We start from the raw sequence: 25964 nt of genomic DNA, 5'->3' as shown, positions 1-25964 counted from the left end.
GTGGGACTCTAACCTGAACGCTTCTAAGAAATCCCGCTATGCCCTCAGACGAACCATCAAACAGGCAAAGCGTCAAAACAGGACTAAGATTGAATCCTACTACTCCGGCTCTGACACTCGTTGGATATGGCAGGGCTTGCAAACTATTACTGACTTACAAAGGGAAGCCCAGCCGTGAGCTAACCAGTGACAGAAGCCTACCACACGAGCTCAACAACTTCTATGCGCGCTTCGAGGCAAGCAACACTGAAGCACGCATGAGAGCACCAGCTATTCTGGATGACTGTGTGATGACACTCGCCGTAGCCAATGTTAGTAAGACCTTTAACTTCTCTGGGATATGTGGGACGCTAACGTCCCACTTGGCCAAAAGCCAGTAAAAATGCAGAGCGGCAAATTCAAATAAATTACCGTAATTTCTGGACTATTAAGCGCACCTGAATATAAGCCGCACCCACTGAATTTAAAAAATATATGTATTTTGTACATAAATAAGCCGCACATGTCTATAAGCCGCAGGTGCCTACCGGTACATTGAAACAAATGAACTTTACACAGCCTTTAAACGAAACACGGCTTGTAACAAAAATAAATAGGCTTTTAAACGAAACACGGCTTGTAACAAAAATAAATAGGCTTTAACGAAACACGGCTTGTAACAAAAATAAAAATAAAATAAAAAATAAATAAAAAATAGCAGTAAACAGTAGCCTACCAAGAAAGTCATTGGTCACTATCTTCCTCCTGTGCACTGAAACCACTGAAGTCATCTCCTTCGGTGTCGGAGTTGAATAGCCTAAGAATTGCTTCATCCGATGTTGGATCGTTTTCATTGTCGCTCTCGTCACTTTCATCCGGAAGCAAATTCCCCGCTGAGCTCATGCTGCCCTCTTCAACACGCAGCAGTCCAGCCTTTCGAAACCCGTTGATGATAGTGGATTTTTTGACAATGCTCCACGCTGTCAGGACCCACTGGCAGACTTGACCATAAGTTGCTCTTCGCATGCGGCCCGTTTTAGTGAAGGATTTCTCCCCACTTGTCATCCAAGCCTCCCACTGAACACGGAGCGCCACCTTAAATGTACGATTTACACTGATGTCGAGTGGCTGTAAATACTTTGTTGTGCCCTCAGGAATCACAGCTGGAATTGAGTTTGTCCTCTTGATGGCTTCTTTCACAGAATCTGTTATGTGGGCCCTCATGCTGTCCTACACGAGCAATGCCTTGTTCTTGTTGGCAGTTGCTAGGGACATTCCTGGAAGAAGCTAGCTAGCTAACAAGGAGTGTCTAGTTGGCAGAAGAGAAGAAGGGACAAAGAAGGGACAAAGTGGGACAAAATAAGGACAGAAGAAAAGGGAAAGGGGACATTAAGGTGAAGCAGTCCTCTAAAGACACAAAAGACAATAATACAAGAAACAACACTTCTATTGCCTCTCCCTCTACAATACGCACTTCCAGGTTGGAGCGAGTAGTTGCATTCCGCTTTGCTCCACAGGTAGTATTACATTTCATTTCATTACAGTACAACAGTTTGATTTGTTTGATCTTAGCTGGCTACATAGCCGTCTTTGTATCCAAGATAATTGTGTAGTCTAGAGTAATTGTCGAGGTTACCTAGCCAGTTAGAGGTTACCTAGCCAGCTACACTTTCAAACAAAGTCAACAACGCAGCCCACTGCTAGCTAGCCTATTTCACCAGCCAGCAGTACTATATCATTTTAGTCAATAAGATTTTTTGCAACGTAAGCTTAACTTTCTGAACATTCGAGACGTGTAGTCCACTTGTCATTCCAATCTCCTTTGCATTAGCGTAGCCTCTTCTGTAGCCTGTCAACTATGTGTCTGTCTATCCCTGTTCTCTCCTCTCTGCACAGACCATACAAACGCTTCACACCGCGTGGCCGCTGCTACTCTAACCTGGTGGTCCCAGCGCGCACGACCCACGTGGAGTTCCAGGTCTCAGGCAGCCTCTGGAACTGCCGATCTGCGGCCAACAAGGCAGAGTTCATCTCAGCCTATGCTTCCCTCCAGTCCCTCGACTTCTTGGCACTGACGGAAACATGGATTACCACTGATAACACTGCTACTCCTACTGCTCTCTCCTCGTCTGCCCACGTGTTCTCGCACACCCCGAGAGCTTCTGGTCAGCGGGGTGGTGGCACTGGGATCCTCATCTCTCCCAAGTGGACATTCTCTCTTTCTCCCCTGACCCATCTGTCTATCGCCTCCTTTGAATTCCATGCTGTCACAGTTACCAGCCCTTTCAAGCTTAACATCCTTATCATTTATCGCCCTCCAGGTTCCCTTGGAGAGTTCATCAATGAGCTTGACGCCCTGATAAGTTCCTTTCCTGAGGATGGCTCACCTCTCACAGTTCTGGGTGACTTTAACCTCCCCACGTCTACCTTTGACTCATTCCTCTCTGCCTCCTTCTTTCCACTCCTCTCCTCTTTTGACCTCACCCTCTCACCTTCCCCCCCTACTCACAAGGCAGGCAATACGCTTGACCTCATCTTTACTAGATGCTGTTCTTCCACTAATCTCATTGCAACTCCCCTCCAAGTCTCCGACCACTACCTTGTATCCTTTTCCCTCTCGCTCTCATCCAACACTTCCCACACTGCCCCTACTCGGATGGTATCGCGCCGTCCCAACCTTCGCTCTCTCTCCCCCGCTACTCTCTCCTCTTCCATCCTATCATCTCTTCCCTCTGCTCAAACCTTCTCCAACCTATCTCCTGATTCTGCCTCCTCAACCCTCCTCTCCTCCCTTTCTGCATCCTTTGACTCTCTATGTCCCCTATCCTCCAGGCCGGCTCGGTCCTCCCCTCCTGCTCCGTGGCTCGACGACTCATTGCGAGCTCACAGAACAGGGCTCCGGGCAGCCGAGCGGAAATGGAGGAAAACTCGCCTCCCTGCGGACCTGGCATCCTTTCACTCCCTCCTCTCTACATTCTCCTCTTCTGTCTCTGCTGCTAAAGCCAATTTCTACCACTCTAAATTCCAAGCATCTGCCTCTAACCCTAGGAAGCTCTTTGCCACCTTCTCCTCCCTCCTGAATCCTCCTCCCCCTCCTCCCCCCTCCTCCCTCTCTGCTGATGACTTCGTCAACCATTTTGAAAAGAAGGTCGACGACATCCGATCCTCGTTTGCTAAGTCAAACGACACCGCTGGTTCTGCTCACACTGCCCTACCCTGTGCTTTGACCTCTTTCTCCCCTCTCTCTCCAGATGAAATCTCGCGTCTTGTGACGGCCGGCCGCCCAACAACCTGCCCGCTTGACCCTATCCCCTCCTCTCTTCTCCAGACCATTTCCGGAGACCTTCTCCCTTACCTCACCTCGCTCATCAACTCATCCTTGACCGCTGGCTACGTCCCTTCCGTCTTCAAGAGAGCGAGAGTTGCACCCCTTCTGAAAAAACCTACACTCGATCCCTCCGATGTCAACAACTACAGACCAGTATCCCTTCTTTCTTTTCTCTCCAAAACTCTTGAACGTGCCGTCCTTGGCCAGCTCTCCTGCTATCTCTCTCAGAATGACCTTCTTGATCCAAATCAGTCAGGTTTCAAGACTAGTCATTCAACTGAGACTGCTCTTCTCTGTGTCACGGAGGCGCTCCGCACTGCTAAAGCTAACTCTCTCTCCTCTGCTCTCATCCTTCTAGAACTATCGGCTGCCTTTGATACTGTGAACCATCAGATCCTCCTCTCCACCCTCTCCGAGCTGGGCATCTCCGGCGCGGCCCACGCTTGGATTGCGTCCTACCTGACAGGTCGCTCCTACCAGGTGGCGTGGCGAGAATCTGTCTCCGCACCACGTGCTCTCACCACTGGTGTCCCCCAGGGCTCTGTTCTAGGCCCTCTCCTATTCTCGCTATACACCAAGTCACTTGGCTCTGTCATATCCTCACATGGTCTCTCCTATCATTGCTATGCAGACGACACACAATTAATCTTCTCCTTTCCCCCCTCTGATAACCAGGTGGTGAATCGCATCTGTGCATGTCTGGCAGACATATCAGTGTGGATGACGGATCACCACCTCAAGCTGAACCTCGGCAAGACGGAGCTGCTCTTCCTCCCGGGGAAGGACTGCCCGTTCCATGATCTCGCCATCACGGTTGACAACTCCATTGTGTCCTCCTCCCAGAGTGCTAAGAACCTTGGCGTGATCCTGGACAACACCCTGTCGTTCTCAACTAACATCAAGGCGGTGACCCGTTCCTGTAGTTTCATGCTCTACAACATTCGCAGAGTACGACCCTGCCTCACGCAGGAAGCGGCGCAGGTCCTAATCCAGGCACTTGTCATCTCCCGTCTGGATTACTGCAACTCGCTGTTGGCTGGGCTCCCTGCCTGTGCCATTAAACCCCTACAACTCATCCAGAACGCCGCAGCCCGTCTGGTGTTCAACTTTCCCAAGTTCTCTCACGTCACCCCGCTCCTCCGCTCTCTCCACTGGCTTCCAGTTGAAGCTCGCATCCGCTACAAGACCATGGTGCTTGCCTACGGAGCTGTGAGGGGAACGGCACCTCCGTACCTTCAGGCTCTGATCAGGCCCTACACCCAAACAAGGGCACTGCGTTCATCCACCTCTGGCCTGCTCGCCTCCCTACCTCTGAGGAAGTACAGTTCCCGCTCAGCCCAGTCAAAACTGTTCGCTGCTCTGGCACCCCAATGGTGGAACAAACTCCCTCACGACGCCAGGTCAGCGGAGTCAATCACCACCTTCCGGAGACACCTGAAACCCCACCTCTTTAAGGAATACCTAGGATAGGATAAAGTAATCCTTCTAACCCCCCCCCCTTAAAAGAGTTAGATGCACTATTGTAAAGTGGTTGTTCCACTGGATATCATAAGGTGAATGCACCAATTTGTAAGTCGCTCTGGATAAGAGCGTCTGCTAAATGACTTAAATGTTAAATGTTAAATGTTGTGAAAGAATCCTCCCGGTCGCTTGCCGTAACACTCCGTATGCCATTCATGCATTAGGCCTTCCGTCATCCATCCTTTCTTGTTGACTTTCACAACAATTCGTCTCGGGAATTTTTCTTTTGGCATCGTCATGCGTTTGAAAATCAACATCGGTGGAAGCTTTTCTCCCGATGCCGTGCAGCTCAGAACACAGGTGAAGTGCGTTTTTTCATGCCCAGTTGTTTTCAGCGTGATGGATGATTCGCCTTTCCTGTTGACAGTCCGAGTGAGAGGCAGGTCAAACGTCAGAGGAACCTCATCCATATTTATGATGTCGTGCGGGCCGATGGAATGCTCCGCTATCTTTGCATCAGTGAATTTGCGGAAGTTTGAAACTTTTTCCTCGTAGTCGGGAGGGAGCTGCTGACACAGACTCGTCCGTACCCTGATGGACAGGCCTTTACGTCTCATAAATCTTAGACACCACGATGGTCCACCTCTAAAATCCTCAAACTTCATTGCGGTGGCGATTGTTTTGGCTTTCAGTCGGATCTGCACAGTTGAAACACCTCGGTCGTCTGCTCTCTGTGTGTTGACCCAGTCTTCAAGCTCATTTTCTAGTTCGGGCCATCTGCTTTTCTTCCCTCTGAAAGCTTTTGTTGTCTTTCTGCACTGAGTCAGTTCCTCACGCTGCTGTTTCCAACGTCTTATCATCGACTCATTAAGGCCAAGCTCCCGTGCAGCAGCTCTATTTCCTTTTCCAACAGCCAGATCGATCGCCTTCAACTTGAAAGCTCCATAATATGCATTTCTCCGTGTCTTTGCCATGATTAGGGTGACAAAATGACTACTGTAATCAGAATGATGGGAAGTTTGAGCGCGCTCGATTTACGTCACATTATGTGACGGTGCTCAGTTTTTTGGCGGCATGAATTTGTGAAAGCGGGAAAAATCCATAAATTAGCCGCGTCATTGTATAAGCCGCGAGGTTCAAAGCATGGGAAAAAGTAGCGGCTTATAGTCCGGAAATTACGGTACTATAAAAATCTAACTTTCATGAAATCACACATGAAAGACACCAAATTAAAGCTACACTTGTTGTGAATCCAGCCAACGTGTCTGATTTCAAAAAGGATTTACGGCGAAAGCACACCTTGCCATTATGTTAGGTCAGTACATAGCCACAGAAAAACACAGACATTTTTCCAGCCAAAGAGAGGAGTAACAAAAAGCAGGAATAGAGATCAAATTAATCACTAACCTTTGATGATCTTCATCAGATGACACTCATAGGACTTCATGTATGTTTTGTTCGGTAAAGTTCATATTTATATCCAAAAATCTGAGTTTAGTCGGGACGCTAATGTCTCACTTGGCCAAAAGCCAGAGAAAATGCAGAGCGCCAAATTCAAATAAATTACTGTAAAAATCAAACTTTCATTAAATCACACATGAAAGATACCAAATTAAAGCTACACTGGTTGTGAATCCAGCCAACATGTCAGAATTCAAAAAGGCTTTTCGCCGAAAGCAAACGATGCCATTATCTGAGTTAGCACCATAGTAAACAAAGAGAGAGAAGCATATTTCAACCCCACAAAACACAGAAATAAAAATATAATTCATGCCTTACCTTTGACGAGTTTCTGTTGTTGGCACTCCAATATGTCCCATAAACATCACAAATGGTCCTTTTGTTCGATTAATTCCGTCGATATATATCCAAAATGTCCATTTATTTGCCGCGTTTGATCCAGAAAAACACCGGTTCCAAATTGTGAAACGTGACTACAAAATATCTCAAAAGTTACCTGTAAACTTTGCCAAAACATTTCAAACTACTTTTGTAATACAACTTTAGGTATTTTTTAACGTAAATAATTGATAAAATTGTAGACGGGATGATCTGTGTTCAATATAGGATTAAAACAAACTATAGCTAGCCTTCTGGTCATGCGCCTCTAACAAACAGGACACTTCGAGTGACCTTCAATCAAGATGGCCGTACTTCTTCATTACACAAAGGAAAAACCCTCAACCAATTTCTAAAGACTGTTGACATCCAGTGGAAGCGGTAGGAACTGCAAGAAGGTCAATTAGAAATCTGTATTCCCAATGAAAATACATTGAAAAGAGAGTGACCTCAAAAGAAAAAAATCTGAATGGTTTGTCCTCGGGGTTTCGCCTGCTAAATAAGTTCTGTTATACTCACAGACATGATTCAAACAGTTTTAGAAACTTCAGAGTGTTTTCTATCCAATATGCATATCTTATCTTCTGGGGATGAGTAGCTGGCAGTTGAATTTGGGTATGCTTTTCATCCAAATGTGAAAATGCTGGCCCCTATCCTAGAGAAGTTAAACAGGTCAACATTCACAAGGCCGCAGGGCCAGATGGATTACCAGGAAGTGTACCGCAAGCATGCGCTGACCAACTGGCAAGAGTCTTCACTGACAATTTCAAACTGTCCCTGGCAGAGTTTGTAATACCTACATGTTTCAAGCAGACCACCATAGTGCCTGTGCCCAAGAACAACAAGGTAACCTGCCTAAATGACCCGTAGTACTCACGTCTGTAACCATGAAGTGCTCACATCAACACCATCATCCCAGAAATCCTAGACCTACTCCAATTTGCATACCGCCCCAACAGATACACAGATGATGCAATCTCTATTGCACTCAACACTGCCCTTTCCAACCTGGAAAAAAGGAACACCTACGTGAGAATTCTGTTCATTGACTACGGCTCAGCATTCAACACCATGGTCCCCTCAAAGCTCATCACAAAGCTAATGACCCTGGGACTCAACACCTCCCTCTTCAACTGGATCCTGGACATCCTGTTGGGCCGCCCCCAGGTGGTAAGGGTAGAGAACAACATATCTGCCATGCTGATCCTCAACACGGGTCCACTCAGCGGTGCGTGCTTAGGTCCTTCCTGTACTCCCTGTTCACCCATGTGTGCGTGGCAAAGCACGACTCCAACACTATCATTAAGTTTGCCGACGACACAACGGTGGTAGGCCTGATCACCGACAACGATGAGACAGCCTTTAGGGAGGAGGTCAGAGACCTGGCAGGACAACAACCTCTCCCGCAACGTGATCAAGACAAATTAGATGATCATGGACTACAGGAAAAGGAGGAACAAGCACGCCCCCATTCTTATCGACGGTACTGTAGTGGAGCAGGTAGAGAGCTTCAAGTTCCATGGTGCCCACATCACTAACAAACTATCATGGTCCAAACACACCAAGACAGTCGTGAAGAGGGCATGACAACGTGTATTCCCCCTCAGTAGACTGAAAAGATTTGGCATGGGTCCTCAGATAACCACCTTGTATGGCAACTGCTCAGCCTCTGACCGCAAGACGCTACAGAGGGTAGTGTGTACGGCCCACTACATCACTGGGGCCAAGCTTCCTGCCATCCAGGACCTCTATACCAGGCTGTGTCAGAGGAAGGCCCTAAGAATTGCCAAAGACTCCAGCCACCCTACTCATAGACTGTTCTCTCTGCTACCGCACATCAAGCGGTATCAGAGCTTCAAGTCTAGGTCCTAAATGCTTCTTAACAGCTTCTACCCCCAAGCCATAAGTCTTTTTTTTATGCTGCTTCTACTCACTGTTTATTATCTATGCATATTCACTTTACTTCAACGTACATGTACATATTATCTCAATTACCTCAACTAACCTGCACCCCCACACATTGACTTGGTACCTTTTGCTAAGTGACACATTAATCCACTATGCAGAGTCTGTGGTGGAATTACGCTTCGACCCATGCAGTGTTGAATTATAATCACCACAGATTATCCATGTAGAACTCAAAATGATGTAAGTCTCCCTCAGCTATTGGGTGTAATATTATATTACTATGAATTGAATGAAATCAGAACTGCATGCAACAAAACTAGGCAAAATTCTAATGGAAACTGTTATGGTAAAATCATATAATTTTTGTCTTTATCTGTTATCTAGTACTGTCTTTTTGCTAGCTAAGGCCATCTACTTTAAGTGCTGCCTGTTTTCCCAGTAGCCTACAGTAGCCAAGCTCATCATTAAGCTCGAGGCCAATGGTCTAAACTCCGTCCTGTACTGGGTCATGCCCCCAGGTGGGGAAGGTAGGAAACAACACCTCCACTTTTCTGATTTTGAACACAGGGACCCCACAAGGGTGCGTGCTCAGCCCCATCCTGTACTCCCTGTTCACCCAGGACTACGTGGTCACTCACGCCTCCAACTCAATTATCAGGTTTGCAGACGACAACAGTAGTAGGCCTGATTACCAACAATGACTAGACAGTCTACATGGAGGAGGTGAGGGCCCTGGCGGAGTGGTGATAGAAAAATAACCTCTCCCTCAACAACAACAAAACGAAGGAGTTGATCGTGGACTTCAGGAAACAGCAGAGGGAGCACGCCCATATCCACAACGATGAGACAGCAGTGAAGAAGGTATAAAGCTTAAAGTTCCTCGGCATACACATCACTGACAATCTGAAATGGTCCACCCACACAGAGAGTGTGGTGAAGGAGGTTGAAGAAATTCGGCTTGGCCCCTTAAGACCCTCAAACTTTTACAGATGCACGATTGAGAGCATCCTGTCGGGTTGTATCACCTGGTACAGCAACTGCACCGCCCACAACCACAGGGCTCTCCAGAGCGTGGTGCTTTAGTTCAGTTTAGTTTTAGCTTAGTTTATTAATTCAACCATTTTAAAAAACAAGCACACACAAAACTTGAAAAAGCCATTCATGCACATGAGTAAAATCATGGAGGATAATACACAATAAAGTCTAGGACTTATTTCCATTGTGGTCCTCTTGAGACAAGATGGCTAGACAAGATAGAACACAGTATGGAATAATAAAACAAAAACAGAGAAGAACATTTCTCTCATCATTGCAGTTACATCATAGGGGTTATTCATATGGGCACAGAAAACAAACATATTTTTACTTTATTTTTAAAGCTGGCCAGAGAGGAAGTTGTTTTTATGGGCAGAGGCAACTCATTCCACTCTGAGTCTCCAGTATACAAGAAAGTACCTTTCCCAGCATTAGTCCTGAACCTGTATTAGCACACATCAGCAGCACCTGATCTGGTGCTGTGATTGTGTGCATCCCTAACACAAGGAAAGTAATCACTTAGATATCTGGGCGCAGGACCATAAATACTACTGTAAATCAAACCTAGTCTAATCTGGGACACCCTAGCCTCAACAGGCAGCCAGTTTAGTTCCTGAAAGCAGTTCCTGCCTATGTGAGTACATGGACTCACCTTCAATACTACCCTGATCAACTTATTCTGGGCTATCTGGAGCTACCCCTTCCGAAATTTAGATAAACCCCAAACCAGGAAGTTCTAGCGTAGTCAAAATGGCATTGAATGAGGGCAGTGGCTAGCACTTTCATCGAGTCCTTATCAAGCAGCTTGGACTTTCTAGTCGAAAACAGTTCTGGCTTTAACCTTTCCTAGCACTTTATTGGCCATGTTCACACCTCCCAAGCTTCCATCAAGGATACATCTCAGGTAGCTATAACAGAGGTTTTAGTAGTCAGCACCTCACCCCCTAACCACTCTGATTTCAGAGGACCTACTGAATTTAGGTCTGGATCCAAAAATAATTGCCTCAGTTTTCCCTAAGTGCAGAGATAGCTTATTATCTCCAAGCCATTTGCTAATGTTAGTAAGCTCTGTGCTAAGTATGCTCTCCAACATAGTTTTACTTTTGTGAGACACCAGAAGCATAGAGTCATCCTCATAAAGAAAATTGACGGCAAGAACAAGCATCTTTCATATCGTTAATATACAATAAAAACAGTAGAGGCCCAAGCACGCCCCCTGCGGAACGCCACAACTCATTGGTTTTGCCTTAGACAGTGAACGATTAACCTCTACTACTTGCTCCCTTCCTGATAAATAGGACTTTACCCAGCCTAGAGGGATACTGCTTAACCCCAGTGCCTCCAGTTTGGAGATTAGGAGACAGTGGTTAACTGTATCAAATCAAATCAAATCAAATCAAATCAAATTGTATTAGTCACATACACATGGTTAGCAGATGTTAATGCGAGTGTAGCGAAATGCTTGTGCTTCTAGTTCCGACAATGCAGTAATAACCAACAAGTAATCTAACCTAACAATTCCACAACTACTACCTTATACACACACAAGTGTAAAGGGATAAAGAATATGTACATAAAGATATATGAATGAGTGGTGGTACAGAAGGGCATAGGCAAGATGCAGTAGATGGTATAGAGTACGGTATATACATATGAGATGAGTACTGTAGGGTATGTAAACATAAAGTGGCATAGTTTAAAGTGGCTAGTGGTACATGTATTACATAAAGATGGCAAGATGCAGTAGATGATATAGAGTACAGTATATACATATGAGATGGGTAATGTAGGGTATGTAAACATTATATTAAGTGGCATTGTTTAAAGTGGCTAGTGGTACATTTTTACATAATTTCCATCAATTCCCATTTTTAAAGTGGCTGGAGTTGAGTCAGTATGTTGGCAGCGGCCGCTAAATGTTAGTGGTGGCTGTTTAACAGTCTGATGGCCTTGAGATAGAAGCTGTTTTTCAGTCTCTCGGTCCCCACCTGTACTGGCCTCGCCTTCTGGATGATAGCGGGGTGAACAGGCAGTGGCTTGGGTGGTTGTTGTCCTTGATGATCTTTATGGCCTTCCTGTGACATCGGGTGGTGTAGGTGTCCTGGAGGGCAGGTAGTTTGCCCCCGGTGATGCGTTCTGCAGACCTCACTACCCTCTGGAGAGCCTTACGGTTGTGGGCGGAGCAGTTGCCGTACCAGGCGGTGATACAGCCCGACAGGATGCTCTCGATTGTGCATCTGTAGAAGTTTGTGAGTGCTTTTGGTGACAAGCCGAATTTCTTCAGCCTCCTGAGGTTGAAGAGGCGCTGCTGCGCCTTCTTCACGACGCTGTCTGTGTGGGTGGACCAATTCAGTTTGTCCGTGATGTGTACACCGGGGAACTTAAAACTTTCCACCTTCTCCACTACTGACCCGTCGATGTGGATAGGGGGGTGCTCCCTCTGCTGTTTCCTGAAGTCCACAATCATCTCCTTTGTTTTGTTGACGTTGAGTGTGAGGTTATTTTCCTGACACCACACTCCGAGGGCCCTCACCTCCTCCCTGTAGGCCGTCTCGTCGTTGTTGGTAATCAAGCCTACCACTGTAGTGTCATCCGCAAACTTGATGATTGAGTTGGAGGCGTGCATGGCCACGCAGTCGTGGGTGAACAGGGAGTACAGGAGAGGGCTCAGAACGCACCCTTGTGGGGCCCCAGTGTTGAGGATCAGCGGGGTGGAGATGTTGTTACCTACCCTCACCACCTGGGGGCGGCCCGTCAGGAAGTCCAGGACCCAGTTGCACAGGGCGGGGTCGAGACCCAGGGTCTCGAGCTTGATGACGAGTTTGGAGGGTACTATGGTGTTAAATGCTGAGCTGTAATCGATGAACAGCATTCTCACATGGGTATTCCTCTTGTCCAGATGGGTTAGGGCAGTGTGCAGTGTGGTTGCGATTGCGTCGTCTGTGGACCTATTGGGTCGGTAAGCAAATTGGAGTGGGTCTAGGGTGTCCGGTAGGGTGGAGGTGATATGGTCCTTGACTAGTCTCTCAAAGCACTTCATGATGACGGAAGTGAGTGCTACGGGGCGGTAGTCGTTTAGCTCAGTTACCTTAGCTTTCTTGGGAACAGGAACAATGGTGGCCCTCTTGAAGCATGTGGGAACAGCAGACTGGGATAAGGATTGATTGAATATGTCCGTAAACACACCAGCCAGCTGGTCTGCGCATGCTCTGAGGACGCGGCTGGGAATGCCGTCTGGGCCTGCAGCCTTGCGAGGGTTAACACGTTTAAATGTTTTACTCACCTCGGCTGCAGTGAAGGAGAGCCCGCAGGTTTTGGTAGGGGGCCGTGTCAGTGGCACTGTATTGTCCTCAAAGCGGGCAAAAAAGTTGTTTAGCCTGTCTGGGAGCAAGACATCCTGGTCCGCGACGGGGCTGGTTTTCTTTTTGTAATCCGTGATTGACTGTAGACCCTGCCACATACCTCTTGTGTCTGAGCTGTTGAATTGCGACTCGATTTTGTCTCTGTACTGGGACTTAGCCTGTTTGATTGCCTTGCGGAGAGAATAGCTACACTGTTTGTATTCGGTCATGCTTCCGGTCACCTTGCCCTGGTTAAAAGCAGTGGTTCGCGCTTTCAGTTTCACGCGAATGCTGCCGTCAATCCACGGTTTCTGGTTTGGGAATGTTTTAATCGTTGCTGTGGGTACGACATCGTCAATGCACTTCCTAATGAACTCGCTCACCGAATCAGCATATTCGTCAATATTGTTGTTGGACGCAATGCGGAACATATTCCAATCCGCGTGATCGAAGCAGTCTTGAAGCGTGGAATCAGATTGGTCGGACCAGCGTTGAACAGACCTGAGCGCGGGAGCTTGTTGTTTTAGTTTCTGTTTGTAGGCTGGAATCAACAAAATGGAGTCGTGGTCAGCTTTTCCGAAAGGGGGGCGGGGGAGGGCCTTATATGCGTCGCGGAAATTAGTATAACAATGATCTAGGGTTTTTCCAGCCCTGGTAGCACAATCGATATGCTGATAGAATTTAGGGAGTTTTGTTTTTAGATTAGCCTTGTTAAAATCCCCAGCTACGATGAATGCAGCCTCAGGGTGTGTGGTTTCCAGTTTACAAAGAGTCAGATAAAGTTCGTTCAGGGCCATCGATGTGTCTGCTTGGGGGGGAATATATACGGCTGTGATTATGATCGAGGAGAATTCCCTTGGTAGATAATGCGGTCGACATTTGATTGTGAGGAGTTCTAGATCAGGTGAACAGAATGACTTGAGTTCCTGTGTGTTGTTATGATGATCACACCACGTCTCGTTAATCATAAGGCATACCCCCCCGCCCCTCTTCTTACCAGAAAGATGTTTGTTTCTGTCGGCGCGATGCATGAAGAAACCAGCTGGCTGCACCGACTCCGTTAGCGTCTCTTGAGTTAGCCATGTTTCCGTGAAGCAGAGCACGTTGCAATCCCTGATGTCTCTCTGGAATGCTACCTGTGCTCGGATTTCATCAACCTTATTGTCAAGAGACTGGACATTGGCGAGTAGTATGCTAGGGAGTGGAGCGCGATGTGCCCGTCTCCGAAGCCTGACCAGGAGACCGCCTCGTTTGCCCCTTTTACGGCGTCGCACAGGGTCGCCGGCTGGGATCAGATCCATTGTATTGGGTGGAAGGCAAAACACTGGATCCGTTTCGGGAAAGTCATATTCCTGGTAGGAACGATGATGAGTTGACGTTAATCGTATATTCAGTAGTTCCTCCCGACTGTATGTAATGAAACCTAAGATTACCTGGGGTACCGATGTAAGTATCAAAGGCCTTCTGTAGGTCAAGCAGTTTCATCAATCTCTTTCCTAGATATAAGACAGCTTATATCTCAAGGTCATCAGACTGTTAAATAGCCATCACTAGCTGGCTACAACCCTGCACCTTAGAGGCTGCTGATCTATGTGCATAGACATGGATTCACTGGTCACTTTAAATGGAACACTAGTCACTTTAATAATGTTTACATACTGTTTTTCTAATTTCATATGTATATACTGTATTCTACTGTATTTTAGTCAATGCAACTCAGACATTGCTCATCCTAAAATGTATATTTTTCTTAATTCCATTCTTTTACTGTTAGACTTGTGTGTATTGTTGTGAAATGTTAGATGCTACTGCACTGTTGGAGCTAGGAACACAAGCATTTCAATAACATCTGCTAAATATGTGTACGTGACCAATACAATTTGATTTGATTGCTGTGAATTGCTGACTGCCAGTAGCTTGCAAATGATTGTTGACACATCAACCAGGATTAAGGGGCAATTTGTGACTTTTGTGGTTTTGGTATTCAGTGGCTGTATTGGAGGGGGAGTTGTTTATACTCTCATAAGCAATTAATACCGGTAGGTGTGCGCTTCACCCTTGCAAGGCAATTAGCAATTAGTATTAGTAATTTAGTCTCCCCTGTTTTCTCAGCAGCGACCGTGTCAGCGGCTTTCTAGGACGGTTTTGTCTAATTGTTCTGCGGAGTTGTTCGGGGAAGGGAAGAGAGGAAGGCTACACACCACTCTCTCACTTGTATCTTACCTAGTTATTTTCAGATTATCTATTTTTGCTTTTGTAGCTTTGGCACCTATGTGTGTTTCTATCCCAGTTCGCTCCTCTCCCTGTAGGCTCTACAGACACTCTCCACCCCTTGGCTGCAACCCCTTCTAATTTAGTGTACCCTGTTTGGACAACACATGGAATTCCTGGTCTCTGGCAGCATTTGGAACTGCCGATCTGCGGTCAAGAAGGCGTGTTCATCTCAGCCTATGCTGCCCTTCAGTCCCTTGACTTTCTGGACCTGACGGAGACATGTATAACCCCAGAGAACACTGCTACTCCAGCCGCTCTCTCTTCATCTGACTATGTTTTCTCTCGTAGTCCGAGAGCATCTGGTCGTCGCGGTGGTGGCACAGGGCTACTCATTTCTCCTAGGTGGAGATTTTCTCTTTTCTCCCTCTCACCTATCCAACTCCTCATTTGAATTCCATGCTGTCACTGTCACTTGTCCACTCAAGCTTAAGATTGTTGTCATCTATCGCCCACCAGGTGCCCTTAGAGAGTTCCTCAATGAGCTTGAAAACTTGCTAAGATAATTTCCTGACGATGGCTAAACTCTCTTCGTACTTGGCGTCTTCAATCTCCTGACATCTGCCTTCGATAAAAAATGCTCTAACTCTCCTTCCCCTCCTTGCCTCTTTTGACCTTTCCCAGTCCCCTCCCACTCATAAGGCAAGCAATATGCTTGACCTCATCTTTACTAGAGGCTGTTCACCTACTAATCTCACTGCAACCTCCCTCCAGGTCTCTGATCACTACTTTATTTTATTTTATGTCTCCCTTTCCTCCAACCTTGGACACTCAGCCATTACCCAGATGGTCATGCTTTGTCACAACCTTCACTTAATACACCTTCCTTTCCACATCCTATGACTCGCACTGTCACCATTCCCCCCGGCCGGCTTGGCCCTCCTCTCCTGCTCCGTGGCTGAGTGAATCATTGCTTACAGAACAGGGATGCAGGCAGCTCAGCGAAAATGGCCCAAATCACTCCCCTGCTCAAGAAACCAACACTGGACTCCTCTGACGTCTGACTTTTTAAATTTTCTTTCCAAAACACTTCAGCATGCTGTCACGGTTCAAGTAACTCGTTATCTCACTAAGAACGATTTTCTTGACCCTAACCTGTCAGGTTTCAAGAATGGTCACTCAACTGAGACAGCTCTTTTCTGTGTAACAGACTGCCAAAGCTGACTCCCTCTCTGTTCTCATCCTCCTAGATCTACCTGCTGCCTTTGACACCGTGAACCATCAGAACCTCCTCTCCACCCTCTCAGGGCTGGGCATCTCAGGCTCTGCACACTCTTGGATTGCATCCTATCTGGCAGGCCGCTCCTACCAGGTGTCGTGGAGAGGATCTGTGTCTGCGCCACATACTCTTATAACAGGTGTCCCACAGGGCTCGGTTTTAGGCCCTCTCCTCTTCTCTCTATACACCAAGTCACTCGGCGTCATCATATCCTCACATGGTGTCTCCTATCACTGCTATGTGGATGACACTCAACTACTTTTCTCCTTACCCCCTTCTGACACCCAGGTGGTGACACGCATCTGTGTGCCAGGCAGATATCTCAGCTTGGATGTGGTCCCACCACCTCAATCTCAACCTTGACAAGACGGAGCTGCTCTTCCTCCCGGGGAAGGCCTGCCCGCTCAAATACCTTTCCATCACGGTTGACAACTCCACGGGGTCCCCCTCCCAGAGGGCATAGCACCTTGGCATGTCCCTGGACAACACCCTGTTGTTCTCTGCAAATACCAAAGCAGTGACTCGCTCTTGCAGGTTTGTGCTCTACAACATCCGTAGTGTACAACCCTACCTAATCTGGACTACTGCAACTCTCTGTAGGCTGGGCTCACCGCTTGTGCTATCAAACCAAGTTGTTTAGAACATTGCAGCCCACCTGGTTTTCAACCTTCCCAAGTTCCCCTCTGTCACCCGCTCCAACAAACACTCCACTGTCTACCAGTTAAAGCTTGCATCCACTACAAGACCGTGGCACTTGCCCACGGGAGCATCAAGAGGAACTTCCCTTCCCTACCTTCAGGCTATGCTCAAACGCTACAATCCGAGCACTCTGTTCTACCACTGGTCTCTTGGCCCTCCCACTCCTACAGGAGGGCAGCTCCCGCTCAGCCCAGTCCAAGTTCTTCTCTGTCCTGGCACCCCAATGGTGGAGCCAGCTTCCCCTGAAGCTAGGACAGCAGAATCCCTGCCCATCTTCCGAAAACATCTAAAACTCTACCTCTTCAAAGAGTATACTAAATAACACTCGTACTTGATGCCCCCCTCCCTTCCCTTACTAGCTGTGACTAGCTACTTTACAGCAAACATGTACTTACTATAACTGTGATATGTGGTTGTCCCACCTAGCTATCTTGAGATGAATGCAATAGCTGTAAGGAAGTTATTGCCATTTCCTTGATTCAATAAATATTTCAAATGTGTTATCTTCTTTCAATCCAGAAGACAAAAGGGTCTATGCATTGAAGACAAAGGCACAACTTCTACACCACATATCTCCAAAGAGCTGACTAACATCTGACCAGGGTATAGCAAGAAGAAGCCTAGGCCTAACCTAACCTATGTCAAAGACTGGAGAACAACTGTCACATTGCACAACATACAGTAAATGTCATTCAGAGGATGGGAAGACTGTAATGTAACATTTCTAAATGGTCAGAAATACTAGGAAGCTGAGTTATGTGTGATTAGGTTTGATGATATGTTGTTGTGTATCTGTAAACTTTGTATAAAGAACATGAGTAAATCCATGGTTTAGTTTTTATTCAATGGTTTTTATGCAATATAAGCCCATACTGCTCGTAATGAATTGACAACTTGTAATTTGCAGAAAAGGTTTAATTGCTAAAGTATATATGTTTTGTATTAGCTTGGGTTCACGTGTAATATATTGATATATTTATTTCATGTTTCAAATGCATGTTGATGTTTGTGCTTTAATTTAGCCAACATCTGAGTCATGTCAAAATTAACTTTTTCATCAACGACAAATTGCTAATCGAGGCATGGGACAGCCCAGGCTGCCTCAACTGAAAGTAGTTTGGACCAAAGCTACCAACTACCCTTGGTTTACTAGCTAATTTGCATGAGATCTACATGTCCATTATTGAATTAAGCATTTTCCTATGTATTGTTATGTGTACTCCAGTGGATGTGAGGAGCTGGTTGCTAGCGTTAATGTTTACATGACTACTCCAAAGTGAAAAATATTAAAGTTGTTGGGAAAGTGTGAACACAGATGCAATTTTACTGTAGAAATACATGTTTTTTGTCACTGCTATCAATTATGCTCCAGGCGAGTCCAAACATTTTTCTCCTTGACCATCAATTCTGAGCCGGCACTCTGTAAGACAGCCCTGTCTCCTAGAGTATGAGGCACGAGATGAAGCACATTGGAGTGCAGTCAAGCAATTATTCTTACTGCCACCAGTGTCGACATTGCGCCAAATGTCCAACACTACAAAGTATACCTTTAAATGTTTACAGGATGGAGAGTGGGCACAGCTCCTGCCAGTTAGTGCCCAGTCCCCTGAGCGTGTGGAGGAACAGAGGTAACTTATTTTCTTTGGCAAGGTTGAGCACACAGTCACTTGGTTTGTGTTGTGTGATTGTAGTTCTGAAAGACACTCTCTCCCTCCCTCTGTCTTGCTCTCTCTTTTCTCTCCCTCTTTCTCTCCCTCTCCCTCCCAGTTTCTCTCTCTCTCTATAACCTTTCTCTTTTCTCTCTCTCCTTCCCACTTTCTCTTTTCTCTCTCCTTCCCTCTCTCGCTCCCTCCCTCCACCTCCACCCCTCTCTCTGTCACACTGGGAGGAAGGCTGTCTTGCTGTGCTGTGTGTTTGCCTGCCTGGTTCCAGGCTATGCTGTTAGTAAATTGGGTCATTAGAAGACACTCTGACCTAACCAAAGGCATTTTGTTCTTGCTGACGTGTTTTTTCTCCGTCTCTTCATGTAAAAGAACGCATGAGCACCAACATGAGAAGTATATAGGAGCATATCAAATTTGGAGTCGGATGAAAGTTAAGATTATATTTTTGAGAAAGGAAGGCATAGATACGTAGGAATAAGCAAAGTCTTTGATTTCTGGTCACACAGATGGAAACGAGTTTTATGAAACATCTATTAGAAAATGTCTTAAAAGGTATTAGAAATACACAATAATGTTGAAGGCCCCAGTTTTTTGAGGGGCGGGGGAACGAGGTAAGAAGGGGGATTATTTGAGATACTCTTTGAAACAAACAGGTGTAGACTAACAGTTAAATGCTTACTTACTGTCATATGTCAGTTGTGCAGAGGTGAGGACGGAGTCAAGCGCAGGACACAGAACTGAGTAAAATAACGTACTTTACTCTGAAAAATAAATCTGCCAAAATAATCCACGCAGGGATAACAAACCCAAACACACACGACTAACCCAAACCAGGAATAATCACGCACAAAACATAATGGGAACCAGAGGGTTAAATAGGGAAATAATAATAACTTAATGGGAACCAGTGGTGTACACTCAAGACATAACAAATCGAAAACAGAAACATGGATTGGTGGCAGCTAGAAAGCCGGTGACGACGACCGTCGAACGCCGCCCGAACAAGGAGAGGCACCAACTTCGGTGGAAGTCGTGACAGTACCCCTCCCTGACACGCGGCTCCAGCAGCGCGCCGACACCGGCCTCGGGGACGACCCGGAGGACGAGGCGCAGGGCGATCTGGGTGGAGACGATGAAATTCCTGCAGTAAGGAAGGGTCCAGGATGTTCTCCACCGGCCCCCAGCATCTCTCCTCCGGACCATACCCCTCCCACTCCACGAGGTACTGAAGGCCCCTCGCCCGACGCCTTGAGTCCATGATGGCTCGCACAGTATACGCCGGGGCCCCCTCGATGTCCAGAGGGGGCGGAGGAACCTCCTGCACCTCAGACTCCTGGAGTGGACCAGCCACCACTGGCCTGAGGAGAGACACGTGGAACGAGGGGTTAATACGATAATCAGGGGGAAGCTGTAACCTGTAACATACCTCGTTCAGTCTCCTCAGGACTTTAAATGGCCCCACAAACTGCGGACCCAGCTTCCGGCAGGGCAGGCAAAGGGGCAGGTTTTGGGTCGAGAGCCAGATCCGGTCTCCCGGTGCATACACCGGAGCCTCACTGTGGTGGCGGTCGGCGCTCGCCTTCTGTCGCCTGATGGCCCGTTGCAGGCGTACATGGGCAGTGTCCCAGGTTTCCTCTGAGCGCCGAAACCATTCATCCACCGCAGGTGCCTCGATCTGGCTCTGATAACCTAGTACACACTGAAATAGAGACAGGTTAGTGGAGGAGAGGCGGAGAAAGTTTTGGGCCATCTCTGCCCAGGGGATGAAAACCAACCACTCCCCTGGCCGGTACTGGCAATAAGACCACAGAAACCTTCCCACATCCTGGTTAACTCTCTCCACCTGCCCATTACTTTCAGGGTGAAACCCTGAGGTCAGGCAGACCGAGACCCCCAGATGTTCCATGAACGCCCTCCAGACCCTTGATGTGAACTGGGAACCCCGATCAGACACTATATCCTCAGGTAACCCGTAGTGCCGGAAGACGTGTGTAAACAGGTCCTCCGCAGTCTGTAGGGCCGTAGGGAGACCGGGCAAAGGAATGAGACGGCAGGACTTAGAAAACCGATCCACAACTACCAGAATCGTGGTGTTTCCTTGTGACGGAGGAAGAGACAACTATCGATGGATTTCGACCGATTAATCGGAATGGCCGATTAATTAGGGCCGATTTCAAGTTTTCATAACAATCAGAAATCGGTATTTGTGGACACCGATTTGGCCGATTTTTTTTACACCTTTATTTAATCTTTATTTAACTAGGCAAGTCAGTTAAGAACACATTCTTATTTTCAATGACGGCCTAGGAACGGTGGGTTAACTGCCTCGTTCAGAGGAAGAACGACAGATTTTTACCTTGTCAGCTCGGGGGATTCAATCTTGCAACCTTACAGTTAACTAGTCCAACGCTCTAACCACCTGATTACATTGCACTCCACGAGGAGCCTGCCTGTTACGCGAATGCAGTAAGCCAAGGTAAGTTGCTAGCTAGCATTAAACTTATCTTATAAAAAACAATCAATCAATCAATCATAATCACTAGTTAACTACACATGGTTGATGATATTACTAGTTTATCTAGCGTGTCCTGCGTTGCATATAATCGATGCGGTGTGTATCGTTGCTCCAATGTGTACCTAACCATAAACATCACTGCCTTTCTTAAAATCAATAAACAGAAGTATATATTTTTAAACCTGCATATTTAGCTAAAAGAAATCCAGGTTAGCAGGCAATATTAACCAGGTGAAATTGTGTCACTTCTCTTGCGTTCATTGCACGCAGAATCAGTGTATATGCAACAGTTTGGACCGCCTAATTTGCCAGAATATAACGTAATTATGACATAACATTGAAGGTTGTGCAATGTAACAGGAATATTTAGACTATTTAGAATATTTAGAGGGATGCCACCAGTTAGATAAAATACGGAACGGTTCCGTATTTCACTGAAAGAATAAACGTCTTGTTTTCGAGATGATAGTTTACGGATTCGACCATATTAATGACCTATGGCTCGTATTTCTGTGTGTTATTATGTTATAATTAAGTCTATGATTTGATAGAGCAGTCTGACTGAGCGATGGTAGGCACCAGCAGGCTCGTAAGCATTCATTCAAACAGCACTTTCGTGCGTTTTGCCAGCAGTTCTGCTGTTTATGACTTCAAGCCTATCAACTCCTGAGATGATGCTGGTGTAACCGATGTGAAATGGCTAGCTAGTTAGCAGGGCGCGCGCTAATAGCGTTTCAAACGGCACTCGCTCTGAGACTTGGAGTGGTTGTTCCCCTTGCTCTGCAAGGGCCACGGCGTTTGTGGAGCGATGGTTAGCGCTGCTTCGAGGGTGGCTGTTGTAGTTGTGTTCCTGGTTCGAGCCCAGTTAGGAGCGAGGAGAAGGACGGAAGCTATACTGTTACACTGGCAATACTAAAGTGCCTATAAGAACATCCAATAGTCAAAGGTTAATGAAATACAAATGGTATAGAGAGAAATAGTCCTATAATTCCTAAAATAACTACAACCTAAATCTTCCTACCTGGGAATATTGAAGACTTATGTTAAAAGGAACCACCAGCTTTCATATGTTCTCATGTTCTGAGCAAGGAACTTAAACGTTAGCTTTCTTACATGGCACTTATTGCACTTTTACTTTCTTCTCCAACACTTTGTTTTTGCATTATTTAAACCAAATTGAACATGTTTCATTATTTATTTGAGGCTAAATTGATTTTATTGATGTATTATATTAAGTTAAAATAAGTGTTCATTCAGTATTGTTGTAATTGTCATTATCACAAATAAATCGGCCGATTAATCGGTATCGGCTTTTTTTGGTCCTCCAATAATCGGTATCGGTAGGCGTTGAAAAATCATAATCGGTCGACCTCTAGTTGTGACCACGGCCGTTGTGGAACGGGTATGGGTTGTAATTTCCCTCTGGGCAGGTGTCTAGGTGCCTTGCACTGGGCACACACCGAGCAGGAGGAAACATACACCGTCACGTCCTTAGCTAAAGTGGGCCACCAGTACCTCCCACTACGACAGCGCACTGTCCGATCGATGCCAGGATGACCAGAGGAAGGTGACGTATGAGCCCAACAGATCAATCGATCACGAACATCAGACGGAACGTACTTACGTCCAACTGGACACTGGGTGGGAGTGGGTTCCACATGTAACTCCCGCTCGATGTCCGCGTCAACCTCCCATACCACAGGTGCCACCAGGCAAGATGCCGGGAGTATGGGAGTGGGATCCGTGGACCACTCCTCTGTGTCATACATTCAAAACAGTGCATCTGCCTTAGCGTTCTGGGAACCTGGTCTGTAGGATAGAGTAATCACAAAACGGGTGAAACACATGGCCCATCTTGCCTGGCGAGGATTCATTCTCCTTGCCTCCCGGATGTACTCCAGATTGCGGTGGTCAGTCCAAATAAGAAAAGTGTGTTTAGCCCCCTCAAGCCAATGCCTCCACGCTTTCAGAGCCCCGACAACAGCCAACAACTCCCGGTCCCCCACAACATAGTTTCGCTCCGCCGGGCTGAGCTTCTTTGAAAAGAACGCACAGAGGCGGAGTTTTGGTGGCGTAGCCGAGCGCTGAGACAGCACAGCTCCTATCCCAGCCTCGGATGAGTCCACCTCTACTATGAACACTAAGGAGGGATCAGGATGAGCCAAAACAGGAGCCGAGGTAAAGAGAGCCTTCAGGTGCCCAAAAGCCCTGTCCGCCCCAGCTGACCACTGCAGTCGCACCGGTCCCCTCTTCAGCAAAGAGGTAATGGGAGATGCTACCTGACCAAAGCCCCGGATAAATCTTCGGTAGTAGTTGGACAACCCTAAGAACCGCTGCACCTCCTTTACCGTGGTTGGAGTCGGCCATTTACGCACGGCTGAAATGAGGTCATTCTCCATTTCCACCCCTGACTCGGACAGGCGGTACCCTAGGAAGAAGACGGAATGTTGGAAGAACAGATATTTCTCAGCCTTAACGTACAAGTCATGCTCCAACAGTCGACCAAGCACCTTGCGCACCAGAGACACATGCTCGGCGCGTGTAGTGGAGTAGATTAGAATGTCATCTATATACACCACTAACCCTGCCCGTGCAGGACCCTGAAAATCTTGTCTACAAACGATTCGGAAGACGGATGGAGCATTCATCAACCCGTACAGCATGACTAGGTACTCATAGTGCCCAGAGGTGGTACTAAATGCTGTCTTCCACCCCCTCCCAGATATGCACCAGGTTGTAAGCACTCTTGAGATCCAGTTTGGTGACGAAACGCACCCCATGCAATGACTCAGTCACACTGGCTATGAGAGGCAGAGGGTAACTATACTTCACCGTGATCTGATTTAAACCTCTATAGTCAATGCACGGGCGTAAACCTCCATCCTTCTTCTTCAAAAAAAAGAAACTCGAGGAGGCAGGTGAAGTGGAAGGCCGAATGTATCCCTGTCCCAGAGATTCGGTGACATATGTTTCCATAGCCGCCGTCTCCTCCTGTGACAGAGGATACACGTGACTCCTGGGAAGTGCTGCGTCTACCAGGAGATTTATCGCACAATCCCCCCGTCGATGGGGTGGTAGTTGAGTCGCCTTCTTTTTACAGAAGGCGAGAGCCAAATCGGCATATTCAGGGAGGATGTGCATGGTGGAGACCTGGTTTGGACTTTCCACCGTAGTTGCACCTATGGAAACACCTATACACCTCTCTGAACACTGACGTGACCATCCCTTGAGAGCCTTCTTTTGTCACGAAATAGTGAGGTCATGATGGGCCAACCAGGGAAATCCCAACACCACAGGAAACGCAGGAGAATCGATCAGGAAGAGACTAATTCTCTCCTCATGACCCTCCTGCATTATTATACGTAGTGGAGCTGTGACCTCCCTAATCAGACCCGACCCTAAAGGACGACTATCTAAGGAATGTACAGGGAAGGGCACATCAACAGGAACAATAGGGATCCCTAATCTAAGAGCAAACGAACGGGCAATAAAGTTCCCAGCTGCGCCTGAATCTACTAGTACCTTATGCTGGGAATGCGGGGAAAAGTCAGGAAATTCTATATATATACACATGTGCTTAACAGGAAGCTCTGGGTGAGTTGGGTGCATACTCACCTGGGATGATCCACCAGTACCCTGCCTGCTGCCTCGACTTCCTGGGGAACCTCTCCAGCACCGACCAGCAGTGTGTCCTCTGCGGCCACAGATAGTGCAGGAAACAGCCCCCCCTCCGGTCACCCTTAGAGCAGCACCTCCGAGCTCCATAGGTGTAGGATCGGAGGTGCTGGGGGATGGAATAGACGGACCCCGATCCAGACGTCCGCGGGTGGCCAACAGGTTATCCAGCCGGATGGATAAATCCACCAGCTGGTCGAGGGTAAGGGTGGTGTCCCTGCAGGCCAGCTCCCGACGAACGTCCTCACGTAGACTACATCGGTAATGGTCGATCAGGGCCCTCTCATTCCATCCCGCGCTGGCAGCCAGGGTCATGAAGTCCAGTGCGAATTCCTGTGCGCTCCTCATCCCCTGTCTTAGATGGAACAAGCATTCCCCAACGCTGAATGGGGAGGTATAGACGCAGCGTTGATCCGCTATTAGGATTTCACCCGCCGCTTCCGTGAAATCCTAATAGCGGATCAACGCTGCGTCTATACCTCCCCATTCAGCGTTGGCCCACTCAAGCGCTTTCCCCGACAGACAGGAGATGAGGGGGACACGCTCTCGCGGGAGCCGGGTGGACGGTCGCCAGGTAGATCTCCAACTGGAGCAGGAACCCTTGGCACCCGGCAGCCGTCCCATCATATGCGCTCGGGAGCGAGAGCCGAATCCCACTGGGTCCAGGTGACGGAGGGGTGGACAGCGGTGTGGGTTGAGGTGTTGGTTGGAGTGAAGTTGATGGGGTTGTGGGAAAACCCCTTTTTTCCCATCGCTCCATGTTTAGCAGCACGCGATCCATGGCTGTGCCAATATGTTGGAGCATCGTCGCGTGCTGCTGGACACGTTCCTCAACTGGTACCGGAGGACTGGGTGCACCTGCTGACTCCATATTATGGTGAGTGATTCTGTCATATGTCAGTTGTCACACGACTAACACAAACCAGGAATAGTCACGCACAAAACATAATGGGAACCAGAGGGTTAAATAGGGAAATAATAATAACTTAGTCGGAACCAGGTGTGTACACTCAAGACATAACAAATGGAA

This window comes from Salvelinus alpinus, chromosome 27, assembly GCF_045679555.1.
Source record: "Salvelinus alpinus chromosome 27, SLU_Salpinus.1, whole genome shotgun sequence".
Lineage (NCBI taxonomy): Eukaryota > Metazoa > Chordata > Actinopteri > Salmoniformes > Salmonidae > Salvelinus > Salvelinus alpinus.
The sequence above is the reverse complement of the archived record's forward strand: the minus strand, read 5'-3'. Positions refer to the sequence as shown.